General features: G+C 43.7%; 1 protein-coding gene across 3 annotated transcripts in view; it reads right to left on the bottom strand.

Annotated features, from left to right (window-relative positions):
- The window catches only part of LOC129124881 (contactin-4), a 274,201-nt gene that overhangs the window by 210,022 nt on the left and 37,632 nt on the right, over positions 1–26,547 (bottom strand). For all 3 annotated transcript variants that reach the window (XM_077184664.1, XM_077184663.1, XM_077184665.1), the window contains exon 2: positions 25,183–25,227. The gene's annotated coding sequence lies outside the window, so the exon portion shown is untranslated. The remainder of the gene's footprint in view (positions 1–25,182; positions 25,228–26,547) is intronic.

Raw genomic sequence — 26,547 nt, 5'->3', positions numbered from 1 at the left:
GTGCTACAGGAGGAGTAGGATACTAGCAGATAATAATGCTGCAAATTAAAAATAGAATTTGCATCAAATTAACATACCACTAAACTTGGGACATCAACAGAAGTGCACTGGGAAGGTCAGCAGCAAGACCCAAAAATCCCAGGATCCACACCAGTTTCAGACACATGAAGTCACCTGAAAACAGCAGTGGGGAAGTTTTGGAGAAAAGACAGACAAGGGGTCACAGAGAGAGAGCAGGAGTGAGATCCTGACCTGGGTAATTCCATTAACTTCAGGGAAATTGCATCAGGCTCCACCAGAGATGCTGAATTTGGCACCAGTTCTGTGGAATGTACACTGAATAAATGCACGGGATTTACTGCTTGCTGCTGCCTTGGTTTTACTGCATTTTTACTGAGTTGTTGCAAAAGTCACTTTTATTTGGATTTAGAAGCACAAGAAAAACAAAATGTGTTTAAGGTAAAACAGTTTTGTTAATTATTCTAAAAAGCAACTGAGTGTTTCCTAAAATATAAACCACTATCTCTATTATATACACCTATTCCTCTATTTTTCCATCACAGAATTTTCTTAAAAATATAAGCAAATCTCCCAAAAGACCATCTGAAAATCCTAGTTCTCCTTGAAATCCCATGGCCAGGAGTGGCCATCACACTTCCCAAATGAAGTCACTTCATTTTTGGTTCACTGAGTTGTTTTTTGGAGAAAGAGACCAGGAAATAAATATTCTGTGAAGAGATATTCTCATCTGTGGGATGAAATCCCTTCAGGATCATGGAATGAGGCAGCTCCTTGCCACAGAGAATTTGCTGTTACTCAGGAATATTTTAAGGGCTCAATCAGGAATATTTCCGAGATCAATGAAGGCAGCTGGATTTGAGGCTGTACATACAGAGGACTTTGATTTGTGGTTTCATCCAAACCAGAGTGGCTTGGGATGGAGGAGACCTTAAAGCCCATCCAGTTCCACCCCACCATGGACAGGGACACCTTCCACACACCAGGATGCTCAAAATCAGCACGTGGAGATCACAAAAAAATCATTAAAAACAGAGAGCGGAGAATCATTAAAACCAAAAAAAACCCAAAAAAACTGGGGGAAAGCTCCAAGCCCTGCAGAGTATATTTAATAGGCAGCACCAAAACAAATTAAAAAGAAGGATCCAAACAATGGCATCTCCTGCAGGAGGAGCAGTGGCAGCTCCCCAGGATGGGAAATGGCCGTGCTGGAACAGCAGCGATTTTCAGGGAATTACTGGCGTGCTGTGTTTGGTTTGCTGTCTCCCACCTTGCGTTTCCCAGACTGTATCAAAGCACAGACTATAACAGCTCCAATTTCTCTCACAGCAGCTACACCATGTGAGAAAAATTGACAGATTAAATAGAATGTAGCTGCCAAAGCAACTGTGAACTATGGCTGCCCAAGAGAAGAAAATGATGTTCCTGAGTATCACGTTAAGAAGAGCTTTTGTGATCAAATGCAACAAGAGTCCATTTCATTATAAGGCACTTCAAAAAAAAAAAAAAAAGGCAAAAAAAGCAATTTTTCCCCTCAGCCCAAAGCATTCCTGCAGCTCACACAATCCTCCTGCCTCCCCACCCGAAGTACAAGTGCCACACACGGAACAAACACACGCCTTGAATTTCTCTGGGCTGTGGGCACTTCTATTTTGATGGATTCTCAAGCCCAACCAGCTTCAAGAAAGGAGAAAAAAAACCACCCCATATGTGGCCCTAACAAAAATTGATGATGCTGTGCTAAATGAGCCCCTCTCCGGGCTGACGAGGCGGGCGCTAATCCAGCCCCAGCCCTGGAAGTTCAGTGCTTTATCAACGCTGACATGCACATGCCTAAGTGCCACTGACATCTGCATACATGCCTTATTTATCTTGCTCTGCCTTCATTAAAAGGACAAATTGATGTCTCCAACATTTTAAACTCGTCACGGAATTCTCCCAGGCTCAGCAGAACGTGCCCCAGCGCTGCTTCAGAGGCCACGTGCGCTCTGGTGGGTGGGCAGGGGATGGAGACACAAAGGGGTTCTATGGTTTGCTTATGAAAAATTAAATGCTTGTCATGCTCCACACTGAGAATCCAGAGTCCCAGAATGGGATACCTCAGAATTCCAGAATGATTTGGGTTGGAAAGGACCTAAAGCTCATCCAGAGCCATCCCCTGCCATGGCAGGGACACCTTCCACTGTCCCAGGCTGCTCCAAGCCCAATGTCCAACCTGGACACTTCCAGGGATGATGCTCCTGAGTATCATGTTAAGTATCATGTTAAGAAGAGCTTTTGTGCAACAAGAGTCCAAATGCAACAAGAGTCCATTTCATTATAAGGCACTTAAAAAAAAAAAAAAAAAGGCAAAAAAAGCAATTTTTGGGGCCTGTCCACCCTCCTAGAGAAGAATTTCATCCCAGTATTTCATCTAAGCCTGCTCTCAAGGTTCTCTCTTTTGCTTGGAGTTTTCAGATTTTTTTCCTAACGAACGCAATTTCTTAATTGTAAAGATTAATTTCTGCATTGTAAATAAGGGCCAGGTGAGGAAGCAGAGCAGCATTTGGAAGTGAACTTGCACCTCACAAAGGCTCAGCAACTTGTAGAATGTTCAAATACTTCAATTACACATTAGCTAGAACACCCTGGTCTGTACAAACTGGATACTCAAAGTAACGTTAAGCAGCTGATTTTAGATGAGAAAGGCAAGAGTGGTTCAAATCAAACAGACAATTTACAATTAACAAAACCCTGAGTTATCTCTGGCTTCAAGCACTGCTTGTGGCTCCTTCAAGCTGCAAGAGGGAACAGAGGGGAAGGCAGGAGAAATCCCTGTTTTTTCCTGAATTCCAGTCAGACTTTAATTTTAGAAGCAAGGCTGCTTCTTGATTTCACTCTGAGAATTCTTCCATTTCCAGCTGTCCCCACATCACTGCAGTGCAAGCCCTCTGCCAGGAGTGGTCACAGGGAGGCAATTCAGCATCTCCCATGGTCTGGATGGGTTTCATGGAGCCCTTTGGGCGGTGGTAACAATTACACAACATTTCTGTGAATATTTTCAGCTCAACCTGCAACCACCTAATTTCTAGCTTGTTATCTCAGAATCCCAGAATGGTTTGGGTTGGAAGGGACCTTAAAGCCCATCTCATTCCATGCCTTGCCATGGGCAGGGACACCTTCCACCATCCCAGATTGCTCCAACCTGGCCTGGGACACTTCCAGAGCAGCCACAGCTTCTCTGGGCAACTCCTTACCCACCAAAGTGATTTCCAAAGAAGAATCACCAAAGTGATTTCCAGGAGGGACATAAGCACTGCACGTACATGAAACCAAGCAACGTCAGCTGCAAGCATTCACAGATCTCCCGTGCTTCAGTCGATAATTTCTGCAAACCTTAAGTGGCTGCTGGAATCTGTCACCATTTCCTGCTGCTTTCACTGCTCCAAAGAAACCAAAGAGATGGAGCTGAACCAGCCTGCACTGGGCCCAGCCCTCATACCAGCAGCTCTGCTAATGAGGGTGCAGCTCAATAAATGGTGTTCCACAGATTTAAGGACTAAAGGAACAGCTGTACACTTGTACTCGTCTTGGTACAAATTTTCTGTTTCAAAACATAATTATAGGCCGGGGGAGTAAGGAAGATAGAATGAGAGCATGATGAACGTTACAAAAACTACCAGGAAAGCAATTATTTCCAATCAAAGTGTGTTGGATTAGCCCAGAAGCATTTTCCTTTTGAAGTCTCACAAGTTATCTGATGGGAGCTGAAGCGTTTGATGAGCTCAGCTGGCGAGCACAGGGGGACAGGGCAGGGTGGACACCTGGCACAGGTAGGGAGGGATCTCTGCCCTCAGAGAGGGCTGGGGATGCTCCTCTGTCCCTCCCTCTGCTCTCTCCCTGCCAGGATCAGCACTCCAGACAGGCAGCACATTTAATAGAAGGGAAATGATTTTGGATTACAGTGATCAATGCTGGAAAACAGTGACCCGGGGATACAAAGCTACAGTTCATAAAATACCAGCAGAGATTATCACACTCAAAGTACTTCCATTTCAGTTGTTCTGACCTTCAATTGGAGCTGATTTTTTTTTTTTTTCTCCTTAAGCCCTTTAAATCTTCTGTTGAAAATACCATGGTGTTGAAGACTGGCCTGCAGCAGCATTTAGAGGATTTCCCTCCTGCATGGCTCTACCCAAGGCAGGTGCTGGGATTCCTCCCACAAGGGGGTGTCTGGTTGAAAGCCAAAAGGGCTCTTTGAAAACCCCCAGAGCAATCTCATTTCAAGACTAGCACGTGCATCCATAAAGCAAACTTCACTCACACTGCCTCTGCTCTGTTCTCCCTCTGAATAAATCCTGGAACATGAAAATGCTCTGAAGAGATTGCTGCTGCTCAGCAGAATAAGGCTGCTGAGTGTTACCAACACCAGAGGCAGGAGAAAGACAGAAGGAATGGGAAATGTTAGGGAGGTCCTGCCAGTCATTTCTCTAAAAAAAAAATAAAAATAAACCAATAAAACAGAGTCTGACAAGAACATTCAGCTGTTGTTTGGTTTCTGGGGCAATGCAGTATGCAAGTGGTCAATGGCTGCTCTTTCCTGGAGATAAATGTGCCCATAAAAGCATTTTAAATCATTGAAGACATTACTCACAGCAATGCTGAATGATGGACGTGCCACGTCCTGCCAGCTACGGGGGCGATTTCTTTGCTGAGCTGCTCTGCAGAGCAGCAGAAGTGCTTAAACCAAAATAAGCTCCTCACCCCTACAACACTTCTGAGAAGACTCATAAAATAAGACAAGATAAACCACGTTTTAGGCTAAGAAGTTCATGTGTGCTCACCAGAACCGAGATGACAGATGTGTCTGTCTGCAGCCAGCCTTCTCCTCAGCCAGAAATAAAACACACAGCAAACACAGCCGGGCTGTTTGCTGCCACCCCTCATTGTTCAGATCTTTGAGGAGATAACCCAGGTCCTTCACACAAGCAAAACACCCCTAAAGCCACCCTGGAGCTGCCGTTATGAAATGGCTTTTAATTCTCTGCTTTTCCATGCAAATACTCTAAACAAGTGAGGAAGATTCCCTGGAGAAAGGCACCGATATTAAAAGCTCTGGGCATTCTAAGGAGGGTCGTTATTCCAAACTGATCTTCAAACCCAGCCCCTCTCCAGCAGATTTCTCTGCAGACACATCCAAATGTCACACGAGATGATTTTATGGGTCAAATCACGCCTGGCTTCACCAGCTCCTATTTCCCCAACTGCCAGGGCCATCCCTGCAAGAGTTAAATTCTGATGTAATAAAAAGCAAAAACTCATTTCCAACCCTTGGGCCACCTTCCAGCTCAGTAAATAGCAGGGGGAATTGTTTAATGCAAATAAACTCAATTTCACTATTCCTACCCAACAAAACATCCAGTGGAGCCTTGAACAGCTCCCTCTCCCAGGATGTTCCCTGATCTTGCTGTTAAATGCATTATTTCTGCCCCACCCATGGGAAATAACAGATAAGGAAGGATTTAGAAATGAATGAGGCGGTCAGGGCCTCCTCAGATGAGACCTTTAAGTCAATACAAACAAATGGCGTGGCCTTTCTGTACTTCAGAGACAAAGGTAAATATATAAATAAATGAATACAGATATTTTTATTCTGAGCCCTTGCCTCTCCCCTCCTCCTGCCTGCAGTCTGTATTTATGAACACTTGCAGATCAATGGGGCTGTTCTGGTTTACTGGAGCTGCTGCTTGTGGCGCCCCAGTCCCTGCAGAGCCTCCTGGGGTGCTCTGGGATCCGGGCAAAAAAGAAAACAAAACACCTGAAGTTTTCACTAATAATCTCTCAAAGTGCTTTCCACTCTACATTTTGGGCCCCACACGATGGATTCACCTGAACACTCTTTATTCCTCTTTATTCCTCTCCCTGTAGAGCTGATGCTTAGGGCTGATCTGGGCTCAGAGTGGGACCCAGAGCCTGAGCATCCTCCAGCTGCACCTGGAAGCAGCAGGAACACCAGAAAAGCACCCCTGAAGCACCAGGGAACACCTTGAGAACACAAAATTATGATTCTGCTCTCAGCTTCACACTGCTCCTCATCTCCGCCAGCCTAACCCAGAGGAAAACAGTGTTTTAGCCATGTAATTAAGCCCAAGGAGCGATCATGGAACCAAAAGTTAATCCAAAATTAGTTAAATCAGTGCCTTCACAAAGAAAGATGCTCCACCAATTTTAATCACAACTCAGGCACTGGTTTCGCTACCGTAAAAATGAAGTGGCTTTCTGAAATAATGAGGTTATTGTACTTCATTAAGTGAGAAAAAATTAATTGGGTTCACAAGAAAAGCCACACTGTGGTGAGTCCAGCTTTGCCTTTCCGATAAGCAAATATTTGGGGGAAAAAAAATGCACTCAAGGAAGGGAACACCATCCCCAGCAGGCAAGAGCATGGGGGTCATGCAAACAAAGAGTAAAAGTTGAGCAGGAGATGTAAAACTGGAGGATAAATAGGAGAGAATAAACTTCCAGAGCAGCATCTTCAGCAAGCACAGAGCAAACCAGAAGAACTTCACCCAGAAAAATTCGGTGCATTTGTGCATTCACTGCAATTTGTGCATTCACTGCAAATTTTTCAAATTACCAGCTTTATTCTGCAAACGAAGGGGAAGGTTCTCACCTGGAGGAAATTCAACTCTTGGGATCAGATATTGTCTCCTCCCCACATTTTGGGGACAATTAGTGCCTGTTTTGAGACTGTGATAGAAAGAACAGGACATATCCAAGGGAAAACCTGTGTTTTGCAAGGTGTCTGTGGGATCACGGTGGCCCCAGCTCTGTCCAACACCCCCCAAACACTCTGAGATGTTCTGTACCCTCACCTAAAGGGTTTCCCACCTGCTGGGACACTGCTCGAGGCAGATCATCAAATTACTCCAGAATCAGAGAGAATAAGACAGAGGTGAAGCTGTTAAAAACCACCCATCAACCTAAAGGTCAGGGTCTCTGGCAACAAAGAGAAAGAATTATTCCTGCAGTCCTCAAACAGATTTATCCTGGATATAAAGCAGGACCATTTACAGCTCAGCAAAATTTGAAAACTGGTACTAAAGCACATTACAAGCTTTCTTAATTCAATTTTCCCTGGCATTTATTGTGGTTAATAAAATACCCAAATGTCATCGAGATTTATAAAAATGTATTTATAGGTTAATAAATGCATAAAATGGACTATTTGGAAAAACCAGCTTACAGCAAGCCTAAATGGATACAGATTTGGGGGTTGCTGCCTGTCAGGGGGGTAATTAGTGCTTATTTACACAGATTTTCCTTCCCTGTGAAAATACAGCCCTGAATTCAGAGTTCAGGCTCAGTGCTATCTCCTATGTGAACTTTTATGCACCAAAATGGAAGAATAAAGGTTCCTCCAAAGGTCCTTTGCAGATTCTTTTGGGAATACGACCCTGCTGCTCACAATGACCACAAATACCAAAATTCAGGGTGAAGATTTGCCTGGGCTGGAATTGTGATAAATAGGGAAGAGAGGCTTTGTTTTGAGTTCAAGGAAATAATTTTAAATAAGAAAAATACACATTAAAGCATGCTGGAGCAAGCCTGGAGGCACTGATGGGAGTGACAGTCTCTATTTCCACATTTTTATGAAGTATTTCCAGAGAGTGACTCAGATTTTTTGCTAAATAGGCACAAAATTTAAACTATTTATTGGCTTTTTGCAGCTGTGTCAATAGACTACTTTGGATGGTTCAGTGTTTGGTCTGTGTGCACATACATACACAAAAAACTGGTTTGTTTCCTTTCCTCACTTCCTCACATGCTGGATTACAAACATGCTCTGCTATCCAAGCAAAATTCTAGGTATAGAGAGAGAAAAATATTAAAATACTGTAAGTATGAAATAATACAAATATAAAATAGCATAAAATAAAAATAAATACTAGAATAAGAAAATTATTACAATATAAACATGGAGAAAAATAATAAATTAAAACTATAAAAAATTTAAACATTTTAAATAAAATAATAGTAAAAATTATAATAAAGTAATTCTAAAATTATAAAATACACACACATTTTTATACATATATATATTTTTATACATATATAGGTAAATATATATAAATATATAAATATTTATAGTTATAGTTTTATATATATATGTATATATAAATATATATATATAAAACTACAAACCCATACTGATCCCAAGAAAATTTTGTCCTTTTTGCCCCATTTTTAACAAACCCTCCTGAAAATGTCCTGTCAAATATTAGGTTCTCTCCCCCTGCTCTTCATCCTGAATAATTCAAGTTCAGCCTTTTCATCAAGTTCAGCCTCATCGGTTTCCAGATCTCGGTCTCACCCCGAGCCAGAACTTCCTTGAAATAAACTTTAATGTGCTTTAATAATCTCCTGCTAATGCTGGTGATTGGCAATGCTCTGGTTTTAACAACTGCTCCAACACTGAGTGTAACCAAAGCTTTTATTTGTAATTACTGCTCTGAGCTGAATTCTGGTACAATCCCATTTATATCCAAATTATTTCTAATGAACGTTGGGCCGCACCAGACTAGAGGGCTACATGTTTAAAAGAAAATGGATTAATATTTTATTTTCAAGCCATTTCAAATGCATTTCTGTAACTAATAAAGAAACAAAAAAAACCCCACATCAAGCCCTTGCTAGGATAATTGACTAAAAAGGGGATTTTCTAACTCACAGAGCACTGCATGAAGTTTTTTGTTCATTAGAGCACAAGTGCAGCAGAGATTTATGGACACAAATAGACACAATTTCAGGAAAAGCAGAGAGAGGGATGCACACACACACAAATAACATAAAACACAGCAACTTATGGGATGTGCTGAGCCTTTTAAGCACTGGGAGGACAAACATTTCGAGGCACTCATCCCTTCTAAAAGGTATTTAATAGAATGGAAAAGCCTCACGTTTCCCAGAAAGCTTTCATGTACAGCTCATCGTTTTTAGACAAATGCTTTCTGAGCCCTCACTAATACAGTAAGTTATAAAAATTCTTGGCAATGTCGTTCTCATTCCAGAAGCTGCCATTTTTTAATTGACACTTCTGCATTATACAAGTAAAGGACACTGCTTCATCCCCCCCCTTTTTTTTTTAATACCTTCATTTCCCTTAAAACTTATCAGGGAATTACAGACATTTCCAGGCATTAGTCTTAAAAGACATTAGCAAAGAAACATTTCAGGCCCTTAATGCCATGAGTTTTAGCAGTTGCTGAGCTTTTCCAAAGCCAAAATAAAACTCAAAATGTCCTATTTTAACTTGCAAAACAAATATTACAGTGAGGCCAGCTGGAAATTTTGCTTCTTTCAGCAAGGCTCCAGTCCATGAACAAACACAGCCCCAGATTATCAGTCAGGGGAAATATCCAGTCCTGGGGAGCCCAACATTATTCCCAGTAGGTAAAACACATCTCACATGAAAGAATTTTGTTATTCCAGAAATTTCATTATTTCTGTTCAGCACTGAACACCTCCACTTCCTTCCAAAACCTTGCAAGACACAGAAACATCCTGGCAGTGCCAAATGTCTTTGTTCCAAGCTAAAATGGAGATGGCTGGGATGGACAATGACCACCATTCCCACTCTTTTTATCACAACCAGCACAATTATTTTAATTATTGTTATTTTTAGAAACATTTCACCACACTGCCACTGAGATGTGGGGGTGGGAGGCCCAGGGGTCACTCCTGCCCCTTCCAGGCCTTTAAATTTGTTGGGATTTTGAGCTACACGCAACCTCCAAATCTTAGCTTCCCTTCTTTCCTCCATCTGCAGTCCAACTATCTAATAATTAGCTTTAATTATGATTTGCATCATTAGCCTTTGGTCTTGTCCGCGGGTGCTCACCCATCCCTTGGGGCTGACACAGCAGGGAAGGGGAGGTTCACTCCAGAAGAACTCCCAGGAAATGTCACAGTCACAAAAATTTCACTGTCAGAAAAAGTTAAGGTTTATTCAAAGCCCTTTTTGAGACAAAAAAGTGAGACTGGAGGTTCCACAAACTTTTCTTGGCAGCTTCTGGGCCTTTTAAGTGACAGCTTTTCTAAGGCAGTCAAACAAGAAAGTGCTCACTGCAGCCTCCCTCTCTCTGTGCAACGTTTTGCCTCCAGACTGAATTACATATTCTGCAAACTCTACTTTTTCAGAATGGCTTTCAAGAAAAAGGGGTAAATTTTTAGATTATCCAATTAATTTAGTCAGGACATGGCTGTCCTAATTAATCCTGCATGATTCAAAGACTATTTATGCAGTACAGCTGCAAGCACACAAAAAATGTATTTATCCTAAAAAAAAACCCCTTAGAAAATAAAGTTTCCTGTCTTGGTCCAAAGTCCATTTGACCCGCTGGAAAAATACCACCAATTTGGAAGGAGGCTTTTAGAGCAATTTGCATTATTTTTAGGAAAGATTATCTTAAAGCCAAGATTCTGAAAGACTCTTCAGAAGTCTAAAGCACCACTCGAGACCAAGTCACAAAAGCTTTCTGCAGACAAAATTCTCATTACAATCAGCAGGGGTTTGCTCTCCTAATGAATATTTGAGTGAACTGATTGGAGTGCTCAGCTTTGGAGGTGGTTGGAGCACAAGATCTTCTTGACTCGATGATTTCCCTGCAATACACAGCACTGATCTCTTGGAAAACAGCAGTTGTGGCAGGGCTGAAAAGGGTGGAAATGGGTGAAGTTCTACCCAGAGTAGCTCTCTGAAGTACAAATTGTTCTTACTTCAATGACACCGCTCAAAGTTCCCATCAAATAAATGATCCAACTGTTCTAACTCCTTCAAATAATACAGACAGGCTGGAATTCTTACCCTCTTGTGCAAATAAACTCTGAGAAAGAGAAATTAAGGAGTTCTTGTCCTCTTAAATCTGCCTTGATTCACAGCAGGATAAATTCGTGAGCGCGGCGACATCCGGAGCGGCAGTAACGGGAAGCTGAGCTACAGTTTGCAATAACCAGGTCCCACAGTGGAAGCTCTTCACAGCTCCTGTCACTCTCAGTGGATCACAACACCCATCCCTGGGTTTTGATGACCAAAGGACAAACTGCAGCTGTCCAACAAAAGGGTTTACGTTCCTGCACCACCCAAAATCCTCGGCACGTAAAGCGACGGCACCGAACTCAGAGAGTTTTGATTGGTTCCACAAAGCACTGAACTGGTTTGAGGAGATTTTAGGGGTTTTCAGACACATGCACTTCAGTGGGACTTTGTGTCAGTCCATCCACTCCCAGTGTGAAAAATTGGGATCAGACTCCAGAGGTTCCCAAAAGGTTCCTTTTAACCCCACACAGACCCTGGGGATGCTCCATAGGCATCAACCCCCTCACCCCAATTCCTGCCGAGTGGCTTCAGCCCTGCACTCTGGAATTGGCCACCTCTCAACACAAAATACCAGGGGAACTTCTCCATGGGACACTTCAAGTGGCACAGGGAGGTTCCTGAATCCTTCTCAGCCCACCCTTGTACACCCCAGAGTTCCACACTCAGCCATTTTTGCCACAAAGCCAATGCAAAATCCTTCTGTCTCCTCTCCCCCTCTTCATTCTTCTTCCCTATATTCCAATTTATATCCTGTTCTCCTACAGCAGCTTTTGTTGGGCTGTTTCATCAAGTGGATCATTAAAAACAACATTTCTCTGATTACATTTATTTAGTTTTACTTATTTAAATAGGTTGCTTCTCCAGAAAGGTCACTTACTCTTATTTCTCCTTTTTTCCCCCAAGAAACAGAAAATATTTTAGTACATTCTTCTACTTAAACAAGCACAGTAGATTAATTAATGCATTTAGTCTCTGGAAAGCTTCTAAGTTTTGTCTAGCAGAAAGAGGCCATGAAATTTTCTAGTTTTTTCCCTGTAATTAGGCATAATAATTAGCACAATAATGCCCTTGTTAACATCCCTAATTATATGCAACTAGTGCATCAATAGCTCCTAGAAGGAAGCTGGTTACCTTTCCCATCTCCTGTGGGCACAGCAAACCAGGATCCTGTGCTGAGCAAGGACAGGCTGCGGAGCCACAAATCAAACAGCAAAAACTCCTCAGTCTAAAACAGCCCCAACATCAAAACCACTCCTTGGAAAAGTCTTAAAATAGCTCCCAGTCAGGCAAAAAAACCCAAAAAAAAGTTCAATAAACCCTCCACATCAAAAGCAGCACCAGGGTCTCCCAGCACCCAAGTTTTGCCATTTGTTCTTTTGGACTCATTAATCAGCTCCGGCCGCGGGTTCTGCCTCGGCTCTGACAGAGTCAACGCAGGCACCTCTTACATTTTTACATGTTCAGTGTGTCCTGCCCTATCACCAAGCTGCTCAGGTTAGCTCTGCTGGGAGGCTGGCTCCTTCCAGGAATAGAAATTAATTAATCAGTGTATTTTCCACCCCCGTGCCAGGAAAAACATCCCTGATTAAAACGCCGCGCTCGAGTTTTCGCAATCACGGCCGACACCGCTATTGATTAAATGGAAGCCTTGTGAGCACTTACTCATTTTAGAGGTGGATTTATTTCATTCTTCTCAAGCTGCTTTGTTTTAATTAAAGGGTGTATTCTAGACACACTATTATTATATATTGAGAACACCTCTGTAAGCCTAAACTATCTTTGTGGGAAAAAAGAGTGCTCTTGGATGATGGAAGCATTAATTCCCCAGTTCAGATCAGTCTAGAGTACAGCATGCCTTGAAGGCAGTCATTGAAACTTAGTGTGGAAGCTCCAAATCCATCTACAACTCTGCTTCCAGACAGAAAAAAATGCTTCAAACACGAGCAGTTGGGGCACCCCAAATAAATCCCACCCAGACTCCAAAGCTGGCAGTCTTGGCATCTTACTTGGCTGGTACCACTTAAATGGAAATAAAGAAAGAACAAACTTTTGGTCCCAGCCTCCATCAGCAGCCATCCTCATACACTTGGTACACTCAAATTCCATGCTGTCCTTTCCATATTCCACAGGATAGGACATCACACTTGCCCCTTTTCACAACTCACTGCTTTCTTTTGTATCTTTATGGAGACAAATGTTCACCAATTTCTTTTGAAAATACCAGATATTAATCCTCACACATTCCATTATAAGGAAATCATGCTAAATTAGCCCAATAATTACAAATTGTGAATTATCTGGTCAGGTCTGATAGATGAGAGCTTGAAGCACTCTTGACCTTAAATACCTCATACATTTCTCAGTATTTTACTTGCAGTGCAATTGCACGGAATCCTCTGGGAAGAAGATTCTGATAAATGCACATTCTTTAGTTATTTTGTCATTTTCTTAACTTACCAAAACCACACAACTCTTCTCAAGATGTCTAGAACATTTTCAAACCTCCGTGTGCATAAATTAGTGGTGCTGCATAAGGCAGACTTAATTTATGCACTCGCTATGGACCCAATTAGTTCCCCTGTACCAGAATGCCAAACAGATTTCCTTAATAAAGCAGAACACATCACATCTAATATTTACATAGAAGGCCAAGCTTTGACTGTTGTGTCACCAACTCCAGACTTTGAGGAAGGCATTCTGAATAAGCAGAGACACCTTGCACCATCCCAGGCTGCTCCAAGCTCTGTCCAGCCTGGCTTTGGACAGAGATTCAGGGATCCAGGGCCTCCCCACCCTCACAGGGAAGAATTCCTTCCCAATATCCAATTCAAATCTCCCCACATGATGAGGCTCTGTGATCTCACCCTCCTCCTGCCCAGAGCAGCCCCTTCCCCTCTGGGGGCAGGAGGTGATAACCTGCTATCAGACAGCTGTCAGGGACTCAATAGCTTGATTATTCTCCTGTTAATATTTTGCTCTCTCCCAGCCCAGCTGGTTTCATTGCTTGGTTAAGGCTGAGCCATGCCTGAGTGCTCGCAAGCTGAGGCTCCACCAAGGGAGCTGAGAGTGACGTGGTGAACTGAGAGAAAACAGCCCCAAACTGCTGATGACGTCTGTGCTGTGGATGTTTCTCACTCATGTTGGGAAGCAGAAACCCTGCCAGACATTTCTGTGCTGTGGTGGTTCTGCTTCAAGCCCTCCCTCTGTGTTTGTAACCTACTTGAGGCGTCTCCCATGGATTTATTTGGTCGAGTTTTGGCTGCCCCAGGTGCCAAGAGCGTCACAGAAAGCACCAGGGACCACATCAAGGTGGTCAAATCCTGGGAAGGTTTAACTGTGCTGACGTTTGCACAGTTAAACCTCAACCAAAATATTGACTTAAAGCAGTGCTGTGTAGATAGCCAAGATCAGTGTAAAGCAGTCTGTGAAGTGGACCATAAACTGATAAAGAAATCAAGTGGAATGGGGAACTGCTCGCCTGCATCCTCTGTGAGGAGAGTAATTTGAGATACTGCTGTCCCACAGGAAATATGCTTACAGGGGCTCTGAGCAAAGCCATGTCTGATGTACAGTGCCAGGATGAAGTGCACTAAGTCACTTCACATGGCAAGCAAACCATTTTTCACCTTTCAGACATTTATTTCAAGCAGATTAATCAAAATGAGCCATTTTGATTTTCATGGGTACCTAAATTAGCTTAACTCTTTTATCAAACAACCTCTATTCAAGACTCCAATAATAAGTTAAATTCATATAAAAATTTTACAGCAGAATAACAAAAAAATCATGTTTTTATAGCTCTAATGAGAATCTTATACCACCAGAAATTATGTAAAACTTTACACCTGTAATAGAGTTGCTCCTGTGAGTGCTCACATTTTGCATCCCACAAATCCCTTCCAGCCCCAAATAACCCAAAACCCTGGATAAAAACCACGCATATTTTTGCTCAGGTATGTTTAGGTTTAAGTGTACAACTCTGCAATGAAGTTTGGCATTCTTTAAGCAGAGGGCAGTATTACATCAGGAAATGGTTATTAAAGTTACCTGCTCCACAGCATGGGAGATTACAGCACTGCCATTGAACAGACATATTCCAGGTAACTGATTTTATGGATATATAAAGTTTCTGAAACTACAGCTATATTCAATTACGACAGAAAATTACAGACAGGAGAGCACTGCAGCCTCCTCCTACACTTTGCTAAGAATAAAAAAACCTTCTTGTCAATGCATTGTTTTACTTTGACCAAGTCCCTTTAATCTCAGAGGGTTTACCCTTCTCTCCTCAAATTAGCAGCTCATGAAACATAAATGCACCAGCAACTCTGTCCATTCATCCTTTAAATCCACACGTCCTGCCATCCCTCCTGGGCCTGGCACTGCAATCCTCTAACAGGAGTAACTCCTCTGAGCATCCTTTGATGCTCTGCTCCTTTTGGCTCCTGCAATCTCCAACCCTGCTGCTGCTGCTGCCCCTCCTAATGGCAAAGTGGGAGCTGAAAACCCAGCCAGGAGATAAAATTCTCTTCAGCCTTAGAACTTTCCCTCCTGCTTTGACATTTGTGTAACATTCAGAGGCCTCTTGCTCACACAGAGATGCTCCTTATCTCCAGCCAAGCACTTCAGATGGGAAGAATTATCTATTCCTCACTGACATCTTCCACTAAATGGAACATTTAATTAATTTGGTCCTAGGCCAGTCTGATCTCTTCTGCTCGCACGGAGACGAGCACGACTTGCAACTCTCTGGCACCGTTTCTTCTCCTCCTCCTCCCCCTCAAAAGGAACTTTAGTTGTTTACAGAATAGATACAAGAAAAGCCAAGCTGGTACAGTGACACATCATTAGTTAAAAATACACCACAGCATAAAGAGCTTTAGTGCCGAGAGCGCGTCGGAATGCGGAATTACACAAAAATGGCTTAGGAAGGAAAATGAAAGTCATCTGGAAAGTGGTGATTTTTCCTGCTACAGAACAAAAAAGACTGCAAGCACTTTGTGTTATTGCAGAAAGCCAACTTTAGCACAATTAACCAAGTTGGAAAAACGGTATAAAGGGTTATAAAAATACTGGGAATGTATTACCATCTCTAAAATGCAGATGGCACAGAGAGGGTGTGAGGAGAGGAGGGAGGAAGGTCTCAAAAGCCAACTCAGAGTGCAGGACCCTGGCCAGAGGCAGCATAACCAGCAGAGACAATTTGTGATTCGCAGCAAGTTGCAGGAAGCGCTGGAGACAGAGAGACGGAAATGCAGGAGAGAGGAGAGGGATGCTGGGCAGATTCCTGAGCAAAGCCCAAAACCAGCCAGCCCCACAATGAGCTGGGACTGCACAGAGCACAGCACAGGGAGCCAGGCTGAGCTCAGCCCCACAGCTCAGCTCAAAGCCACAGCCAGGCCCAGAGCTGGGAGCTCTCTGTGAGGACAGAGCTCAGCTCAAAGCCACAGCCAGGCCCAGAGCTGGGAGCTCTCTGTGAGAGACAGAGCTCAGCTCAAAACCACGGCCAGGCCCAGAGCTGGGAGCTCTCTGTGAGAGACAGAGCTCAGCTCAAAGCCACAGCCAAGCCCGGAGCTGGGAGCTCTCTGTGAGAGACAGAGCTCAGCTCAAAGCCACAGCCAAGCCCAGAGCTGGGAGCTCTCTGTGAGGACAGAGCTCAGCCCCACAGCCAGGCCCAGAGCTGGGAGCTCTCTGTGAGAGACAGAGCTCAGCTCAAAGGACAGAGCTCAGCTCAAAGCCACAGCCAGGCCCAGAGCTGGGAGCTCTCTGTGAGAGACAGAGCTCAGCTCAAAGCCACAGCCAAGCCCAGAGCTAGGAGCTCTCTGTGAGGACAGAGCTCAGCTCAAAGCCACGGCCAGGCCCAGAGCTAGGAGCTCTCTGTGAGAGACAGAGCTCAGCTCAAAGCCACAGCCCAAAACCAGAGCTGGGAGCTCTCTGTGAGAGACAGAGCTCAGCTCAAAGCCACAGCCAAGCCCAGAGCTGGGAGCTCTCTGTGAGAGACAGAGCTCAGCTCAAAGCCACAGCCAGGCCCAGAGCTGGGAGCTCTCTGTGACAGACAGAGCTCAGCTCCTGCCCAAGGCTGGTGGTGATGCTGCCTCATGGCCCTGAGCTGCTGGGAGCTCAGAGAGAGCCCAGGTTCACAACTCAGAGCACAAATACAGCCAGAGACCCTCTGAAATAAACCACTTACAGCTTGGTTGGAAATGGAGCTCAGACTAAAATAATTAATTGAAAACCAGCAGGGTTATTAATTTGTTAATTGAAATGTAATCAGGTACCAGCATCTGTACAACACCAAGATCTGGGTTGGAAGGGACCCTAAATCCCACCCAGTGCCAGCCCTGCCATGGGCAGAGACACCTCCCACTGTCCCAGGCTGCTCCAAGCTGGCCTTGGGCACTGCCAGGGATCCAGGAGCAGCCCCATTTCCTTTGTGCCAGGACCTCACCATCCTCACAGAGAATTTCTCCCTAATTGACCAATCTTCCACCCACTGACATCAGAGTGAGCAGCCCCAAGCACACCCAAGGCATTGGGAATGCTGGAAAGCTGGAGCTTGGACAGTTTAAGATCTTGATGCATAAAACAAAATTATGAACAGAATATTCCTGTAGCTGTACCAAAAGGAATTACCAATATGAGATTGTCAATAGTGGGGGCTGGAGTTCCAGGCTGTAACACAGCACAGCCCACAGCAGCTTCAGGGCTGCCAAAGAAGTCACCAAGAAAAAGTGAAAGAGATGCTCTAGTGACATTTTAAAGGGGGGAAAAAAACCAGAGGTAGCTCTAATCATCATCCTCTGATGAGGTGTTTTAATTCTAGTATAACAGACTGTGGCAAAACCTAAATAAAAACAAAGAGAATCAGGACACATCTGTTCAGCATGAAACATTTTTTTCCCCCCCGTCTGCTTCCTATGGAAGAAAAAAGACTTCAAGGACTGTGCTGAGGATAAGATCTCCTGTATCAAAGCAGGTGATACAGTAGAGTTGTGATAATTCTTGTGGAATGAGAGGAACGAAGATTAAGAGGAAAATGAGGAAATAAGAGATCTTTGAACTGCTTTGAAGCAGGGCGCCAAAAAGCTGCTCCAAATTCCCATTAACTTCAGCAGTGCGTGAAATGCAGTTTACTGCCTGCATGGCTCCGTGTTCTGGAAACTCCAATAGTGGGCAGTTAAACCCTGGAAATACACGGCTTACAGGCAGGGACAGCAGCACAGCTCTGGGCTGGCAGTGAGTCAGCAGCACAAAGGGAAACACAGATCTCACAGGAACAGGCACACGGGGAAGAACTGATGGCCAGGAGGTTTTGGTGCGAGGAGGAATGAAAATAGTGGCTGTGAGACCGAAGTGATAACTCCTGAAAGAGTCACAAGTGGTGAGGGAGCTGAAGGGATGGGAAAAGAGCAGAAGGAATTACAGACTGGAGACAAAAAGTGAGTCAGATTCCAGTTCCTTCTTTGTGCCACATGGTGTATTGAGGACAGCTGCCACTCAATAAAACCTAAAATAACTTTTTACTAGAAAACTTTGAGCAGGGCAGTTGCTCTACATCACCTCCTCAGATCCGTTCCAAATCAAACAAAAACCACCAGAATTTGCAACATGGTACAGGCAGATCAATCATTTAAAAAGAGCATTAAGAGGAATCAAACAAAATATGTATTTGCAAGTAAGGAGATAAAGATGCTGTTCTTAAAATGGTATAAACAGGAACAATGATCAATTTGAATGAATTAAACAAACCAAAACCATCTTGTTTTCCTTCTCAATAAGGAAAACTGTGAACCTGAGAGACTAAGATCCAAAATCAAAGGAAAAAGTTCAAAACTGACCCTAAGGAATATTTCTCCTCCCTTCAGTTGGCAGATGGATCCTTTGAAGCAAGGAATCCATTTGCCAAATACTTCTAGGGGATCAAGGGATGCAAATTTTCACCAACATAAAGACAGAGAAACCAGGGAAACGTTTCTTGAGTAACGCACACTCCAACACCTTTATGCAGAATCACATCTATAACGCTTTTATTGTAACTAAAGGGGTAACAAAACCAGTCCTAGCAAAGATTAGACCAAATATTTTAATCCACAAAGATTAATCTGAATTATAGATTTTCAGAAGAACCTTTGTTTCTGTTTGAGTCGCTTATTTTGAGGTATCAAATCTTTTAAAAAGGAGGAGTAAAATCAAAGTGTGTCACAGTGAGCCATGAGGGGTTGGCATCATCAGGTGTTTCACCCATACTTTGCTTTGGTCTGGGGTTTCCTAATTTTTAGCCACATTTCTCAGTATCACAGAATCCCAGACTGCTTTGGGTTGGGAGGGACCTTAAAGCTCATCCAGTTCCACCCCTGGCACCTTCCACTATCCCAGATTGCTCCAAGCCCTGTCCAGCCTGGCCTGGAACCTGAGCCAGGTTTAAAACCTGGTTTTAAAGTAAAAGACTTTAAAATAAAAGACTTCAAAGCCACTGGTGGAGTATCAAACCTGGCAGCAATAATTTCATGTGCCACAATTCCAGCACTAAACCAAACCTTCGTGTTTGCCAATTTAGCTTTTTTTATTTTTTGCCTTATGAGGCTGTGGGTTAAAAGGGGCACGAGAGATGCACATTCAGTACACCTCATTTCCATCTGTAAAGTAAATGTTTAATATTCCAGGAGTCGGAAATTAATTTCCTAAATGTTAATTGATGCTATTTCAAATCGCTGAGGGCACATTGAAGGCATTTCAAATGATTAACACAAGATTTGATGGCAAAGGAGCCATTTCAGTAATGGGCAGAGCCAAAGCCATCCCTCCTGTCCCACCTGCAGCAAGAAACACTCACTGAAAACCCAGTGAAATGGGGGAATTTCATCTGACTAAAATCCAACCACCTCCAGCCTGATTCTGTGTCCTTCACTTGAGGACAGAGCTGCTTTTAGGGGTGTTTTGGGGTTTTTTTTGGATTTGCATCCAAAAAGGACATCACTGATGACAAGTAGAAGCTGTTCAAGCACTCAGCCCTTCACAAGCACATCCTTAAATAACCAAAATTATTAAATAATCCAAAGATTGAATTAAATAATCCAAATTAAAAGAAAAAAACCACCATAAACCCCCCTCCCAAGCTGATTTGCAGCCCCACAGCCTGGGCAGCATTCCCACAAGGTGCTCCTCTCCCAGCCTGCAGGACAAACTCCACCTCTGGCCTGGGATAATCGATGGAGAAGTGTCAGGGGCTGAGGAGTGAGCAGCAATGCAGCCTGAGAGGGAAAACACATCACTCTGGGAGGAGCTGGGGGCTCTCCTGCTGCAGCACTGCCACTCCAGCGCTTTTCAGGAGCTCTACACTCACTTGAGCAGCCCTGGAGGCACAGCCACCACCAGCTCGGGGATGACTGATGCTCCATCTCCAGCAGCAAATCCCACTGAGATTTTAATTGAATTCCAGCAGCCATTTTATTTTTCTTTTTTTTTTTCCTTCCACACAGCCTCTCCACACTCTATTTCCTCCTTGCTCCCAGTGATTCAGCAGTTTATTCCTCACTACACTAATCCCTCCATAAGACAGTTTCTCATCCCTTTCAAGCAGTGCTCATGACAGCACTTGCCCACATCACTGGTGTTTGGGGGTCATTTTTTTCCTATTAAATAGGAATTTATCTCGGACACGCTTTGGCTTTCAGGCTGCACCACTTTTCCAGCCATGAGGAGCATCATGAGTCCTCACACTGTGCTCATCCAGTCCCTCAGCTGAGCTGATGACAGCGTTGCAGGAATTAAAAAAGGAGACAGAAAAATGGAAATCTGGAGGCCAGAGGATCACAAACAAGCAGTGACACCTGGGACCTAAATCAGCTGTGAAACATTCTTCAGAATACCTGGAAAATACATGTTTGCTGTTTACAGGGGACTCCACAGAGCTGCCAGCTGCCTGTTCGAGTGACTCACCTAAAAGGTGCAGAAATTCAGTTCATAGGAGAAAAGAAAAAATAGGGAAAACAAACTGGCAGGACCCAGCTGTGCCAGAACTCCCAGCAACTCCTATCATTCAATAACACCTTGGAATCCAGGCTGACCCATCTTGACCCAGCTATTTAGGCAGAGGCTCAAAACTCAGCCCAGTGACTCTTTGTTGTAGTAATGAGCAGTTTAAAACCACCATAATTGCTTCTGACCATAATCACCCAACAGCCATGAGCTGTTTATCTGAGAAAAATTAATCCTCAAAGGGTGACCCTCATGTCCACAACGTGTTCTCAGTCATGGAGTGATTGATAAGTTATTCCAAGCCAGTCCACAGAACCACTGGTAGTGACATTTTATCATCAAAGCTCCTTCGCCCTTAATCAAAGGCTAATTCAACATGAAATCCTTAAATATGGGCTGCACCACAAGATAAAGTTAGCAACCTTGAAAAGGCTGGGAAATGGCAATTTGCACACACAAACACAAGATTGAGAGCTCCCATCATAACCTGCCTCATCAATCACCAGCTGCAGTGGCTCTAGCAGGACTATTTCCAGAGTATATTAAACTTCACCACATCTTAACCTTCTTGTAAGGCCACAATAATCTCTTTTATAATATCAAACAAGTGCAGAAGGGCAGACTTGCTTTGTGCCAAAGTATGCCTTGTGTCAGATTTCAGATTTAACAGCCTTGTTCCCTTCCCAGACGTTCCTTGGTGGCATTTCAGCCCCATATTCCCACTCGGGGAGCACAGACAACACATCTCACACATATTCTGAAAGGAAATACTCTGAAATGCTGGAATGAGGCACATCCCTTGAGCTACCACCTGGTAATTACCTGTGCTTCCAAAATCTCTTTGCAAGGGGAAGATGCGGCCAGGCACCTGTGACTGAACTCAAATTTATCCCATTGTCCAAGCATTTCTCATGATCTTAGGCTGAAAAGCCAAGTCATGAGGACTCCATCTTAAATATTACTCAAGTTAAAAAAAACAAAACAAATACTCCAAATCTCAAGCCAAATGCAGATTCTGCAATAATGAATTACAATCGGGGTTCTATCAAAAAGCTGCTGCAAAGTCAGGATGCTCTCTCCCAGCCCTTCCTCTAAAAACACAACTTAAATCACCCTAAAGTTTTGATGATTCAGCGTCACCAAATCACTTCAGAACAACTGATTATGTTTTAATTTTTGGGGAGTTTTGGGTGGCACAAGGAACCCAAGTGATGAGGGCAGAAGGAAGCGGCCAAGGGAAGGGATGGCAGAGAGGCACAGAGGGTGAGAAGCAGGAGAAGGGAATCAGGAATAATAAAGAGGAAGCAGGATATAATAAAGAGGAAAAGAAAGGACACAGCAGATTTTCAGAGGATTAGGAAGAGTAGGAGGACGTGGTGGCAGACACATCTGACAGTGAGGAGCCAGGGAAGGAGGACAATTCAGGATCCTGGGAAGCAGAAGGATGCCTGGAGATCACAAACAGCCCTTGTCTTTGAAGGAGGGATCTAAAAATCACATGTTGGAGGCAGTTCAGTGTCCATCCAAGTAATCCTCCTCCACACTGACCCCCAGCACTTCCAGCTGAGCCAAAGCTGTCAGGGACAAACACTCACACACCAGGCAAAGGGGAAGCTGCCCGTGGACAAAACCAGCCCCAGCCTTGTCAAACCATGCCCTAAAACCAGGCCCTGCCCACCAGAAATGTCTTTTTTCAGAGCATTCAGTTTTAGGACATTTCTCCAGCACAACTGTGCATTGTCTGCTGGTAATAATTCTAATTAAATTTACACTCTGAGCCTGGTTGTGGGATACAAAGCACAGATGCTACAAACTCTAAGAGGACTGCTGGCCTGTCACTGTTTTAATTAGCTTGACAGGTAATCAAGTAGAATTTTGTAATTATACCACTGCAAAGCAGAAATGTTTCCTTTCAAATCCCTTCTCCTGGAGCCACTTTGGTCAAGCACAGGCAGTTCTGAGCCTCAAGACCAGAAGCAAAACCCCAAACTTGGCTTCCTCAGGGCCTGGCTCTGACTCAGCAAGGCTCATGTGCTGCTGAGGAGCGTGGGAGAGAAACTCCTGCCCTCCCCCAGAGATGAAATATGTATAAAAGCTGAATCTGCAGTCCCCAAATGTGCCATTTTGTCAAGTACAGCAGAGTGTGTGGCCACTTTTCCCTAAACACCACATGGTGCTTGTTCCTTGAGGGCACAGCCCTGGGTCCCAAGGCTTGCTGCCACTGGGGCAGGGGCAGACTTTGGGCACACAAAATTCACTTTTTGGGGTATCTCAGCAGCTTGGGTGACATTGCTGTTCCCACTGCCCACACAAGAGCCAAATTCTGCCTTGTGGGGCCATTCCCAGACCCAAACACCCCACAGGGCACTGCTGACCTTCTAATGGCTCACGTTCACCAAGGGCTTCCCCATTTCAGCTTTTATTTCAAATACCCCTTCACTCCCAATGCCACTGATGCCTTTTGGGCTACCTAGAAACAGAGGCCAGACAGAATTAAGGGAATAAGAAGCTGTTCTATTTATTGAAGGGCCCAGTTTTGGGCAGACACCCAAAAATGCATGATGGGTCAGGGTTTCACACTTTTATAAGTTTGGTCCATTTGCATTTTGGGGGTGAATCTGCCAATTCCAGCTTCAGGTAATGAAGTCATTGACCCCAAGTTTGCTCCCCCAACTCCCTTCTGTTCCCATCTCTGGGCCCTGAGGCAGTGAGGTGTCCTTGATTGCCAGGCCTGCAGAGGAATTGTTGTCTCTGCCCCAAATGGGGAAGCAGCAGCTCCCACTGAGTGTGGAGTTTGGAGTTACACACTAAAGAACTGCAGGGTTACAGATAGATGGAAAATAGAAAAGCTGCAATCCTGAGGCATCCCCAGAGTGGAGGCATTGAACCCAAATTCCAGTCACATCCTCACTAATGAGGAGTGTTTACCCAGGAGTTAGAGGCTCTGTAAACAGAAAGCAATTTCCATCCTCCTGGCTGGGCTGGTGTCAGCATTTGCAAACCATTACCAGCGTGCCCAGAACTGTCTGCTCCAGTCCTCCACACTTCCTATCAAACTGGCATTTAAGGATTTGGAATGCAGAACACAAGGCTGCAGCCTAAAAATAATATCCTGAGATTTGATCCTGCACTTCTTATTCAGGCTCAATTAATCAAGGTTGCCTAACTCTTCAGAAGTACTTTTCATCAGCAGATTGAAAACACTTCCCACATGAAATGGGGATCAGCGTCTCTTTTTTACTGTGGGGAACCTGAAAATGAGATTTCACCTGAGAAGGAGCTCTGAGGCTAATTTAGGAGTACTGTCCAAAGGGATGAGGAGTCCATTATTCAAAGATATCTTTTATATTAAGAAATAAGCTTTTCCTTTCAGACCACTAGAAAGACTAGAAAGTGATCTATCACAGGATTTATCATGCTGTCTCTGAAAACCTCACACCAAGAGAGCACATTCCAAAAGAGCCAGGCTGAATGAGAGTATTTACTTGATCTCCATCTTCAGTTTTCATGGTGAACACCCCCCAGGACTAAGGAGAAACTCCCAAGAATTAAGAAATTAAATATTTTTGTCAGAAACCATCTGCAGTCTCTCTGAACAGATACAGTAATAACATCCAAAACGAAGACAACATTCATTTTTCAAATAATTGTAAGCTCTGAAAACATCTTGTTCTCCTTTGGAAACAACATCGTTCAGACTTAAAAGCGTGTTGGAAAAAACCCCTCCAGATAATTTCAGGGTCTGTAGAACAAAACTCACCTCTCCACTAACAAGATTGATTCCTTTTGACATTCAAACTGAGAGGCCATTAAGAAAATTTGAGTTTCAGAAACACCACAGGTTTTTTTGACTAATTCAATTGCAGAGTCAATCATTCAATGATTAATTAAACACCAATCTTGAAAATCTCTTGACAAGAACAATAGGAGCCTAACCAGAAAAAAAAAAACAACCCTGAAACATTATTGATAACAAGATATCAATATCCTTTTGAAAAAGAGTCACTCTGCAGCTTCCATACATCCTGTTAAATGTATATAATTTACAATTTCCCATTTACAATAATAGCTGAAAGCAAATTGTTCCACATTTTCCATAACCCTTCCAATGTAGAATTGCATAAATGCAACATACACACTTAAATGCAGATTTATATATTCTTGTAAAAAGGGAAATCAAAACCCCCTGTCAGGGCACAGAGAAACTCCAGGACAAATTCCTTAAAACACAAACAACACAAAGGAGATGCTGACATTCAATGCAATTACATTAAGAATAAAGATAAATTGACACCAACACATCAGAATTAGGATTAAACAATTCTTACCTTCTCCAGTGCATGATATGCAGCCTTCAGTCAAATTTCCAATACCTGAAAGAAGAAAATCAAATGGAATGTTGGTTATGCTGATATTTTAAGACACCAAATTAATTCTTGTTATTGTCAATTTGTTTTGCAGACAGAGAGGCTGGCTTGGACGAGTTTTATTTGCTGTTTTCAAAGTGCCACGAGACAACAGCAGGAACCTGCTCAGAGCCTTCCCCTCTGCTTGGTTCAGTCCCTGAACCCCCAGTCCCTGAGGTTTCTTCTCCAAAACCCCCAGCCCCTGCCCTGGGGTTCAGCCTTCCCACCTGGGATGACTCAAACCTTAAATTTTTCCACCTCTGATTTCACTAAAGGCTGCAACTCTTCCACTGATAACTCAGCTGACAACAAACCAACCTGAATCCCACAGAAAGAGGCTGAGGCAGAGCCATTTCCCATTAGATCATCCAAACCACATGCTAATAAAATTTGAAAAAAAAAAAAATCAGGAAAAAACAGGAAACTTATCCAACACATGATTTAAACCTAAAGCTTCACATGTTTGGTAGCTAGGTACGGGTCACACAGAGAACATATGGCAAATGGAGATGATGTTTATGAAACTAGAATTCAGTGGGCACCAGAAATGCAGCAAAAATGATATAAGGAAATATGAAATTTTTTTTTGCACTATCAACACATCCCAGATAGGAGAGGCAGAAAAAGAAGTCTGACATTTTGCCTGAAGATAAGCACCCATTTCCCGGGTTGTAGCTTAAATTCCAATTTGATATGAGGAAGTCACAGCCAGAGGAGAGCCCTGCTCCTGTAATGGGGTTGCTCCTGAAGTCCCTGAGAATTAGATATTGAGAAGAAATCCCTCCCTGTGAGGGTGGGGAGGGGCTGGGATGGAATTCCCAGAGCAGCTGTGCCTGCCCCTGGATCCCTGGAAGTGTCCCAGGCCAGGCTGGACATTGGGGCTTGAAGCCCATGGTGTCCCTGCCATGGCAGGTGTGGCACTGGATGGGATTCAAAATCCCTTCCAACCCAAACCTTTCTGGGATTCTATGGATCCAAAAAGCTGCTACACCCCATTCACTACTGGGGAATTACATCCCTGGCAGGCTAAGGGGATATTTTGCCTTCATTTTCCATGGATGCACCACTCCCACCCACCAGCAGCTTCCAGCAAGGACCTGGCCTGACAGCTCCCAGCCTGAGAGCTCCTCTCATGGACCAGCAGCTGGCACAGCAATCATACAATCGATGTATCTCGATTTTCCACCTGGATTGCGGAATTCAGGATATCCCCCTGGCTGTCCTGGACTGCCAGGACGCTCAGAGACCCTGGCACAGAGCCCAAGATGCCTGTGGTTTTGATTATGA

This window comes from Agelaius phoeniceus, chromosome 11 (assembly GCF_051311805.1).
Source record: "Agelaius phoeniceus isolate bAgePho1 chromosome 11, bAgePho1.hap1, whole genome shotgun sequence".
Taxonomy (NCBI): Eukaryota; Metazoa; Chordata; class Aves; order Passeriformes; family Icteridae; genus Agelaius; species Agelaius phoeniceus.
This window is presented reverse-complemented; position numbering and strand designations above follow the sequence as displayed.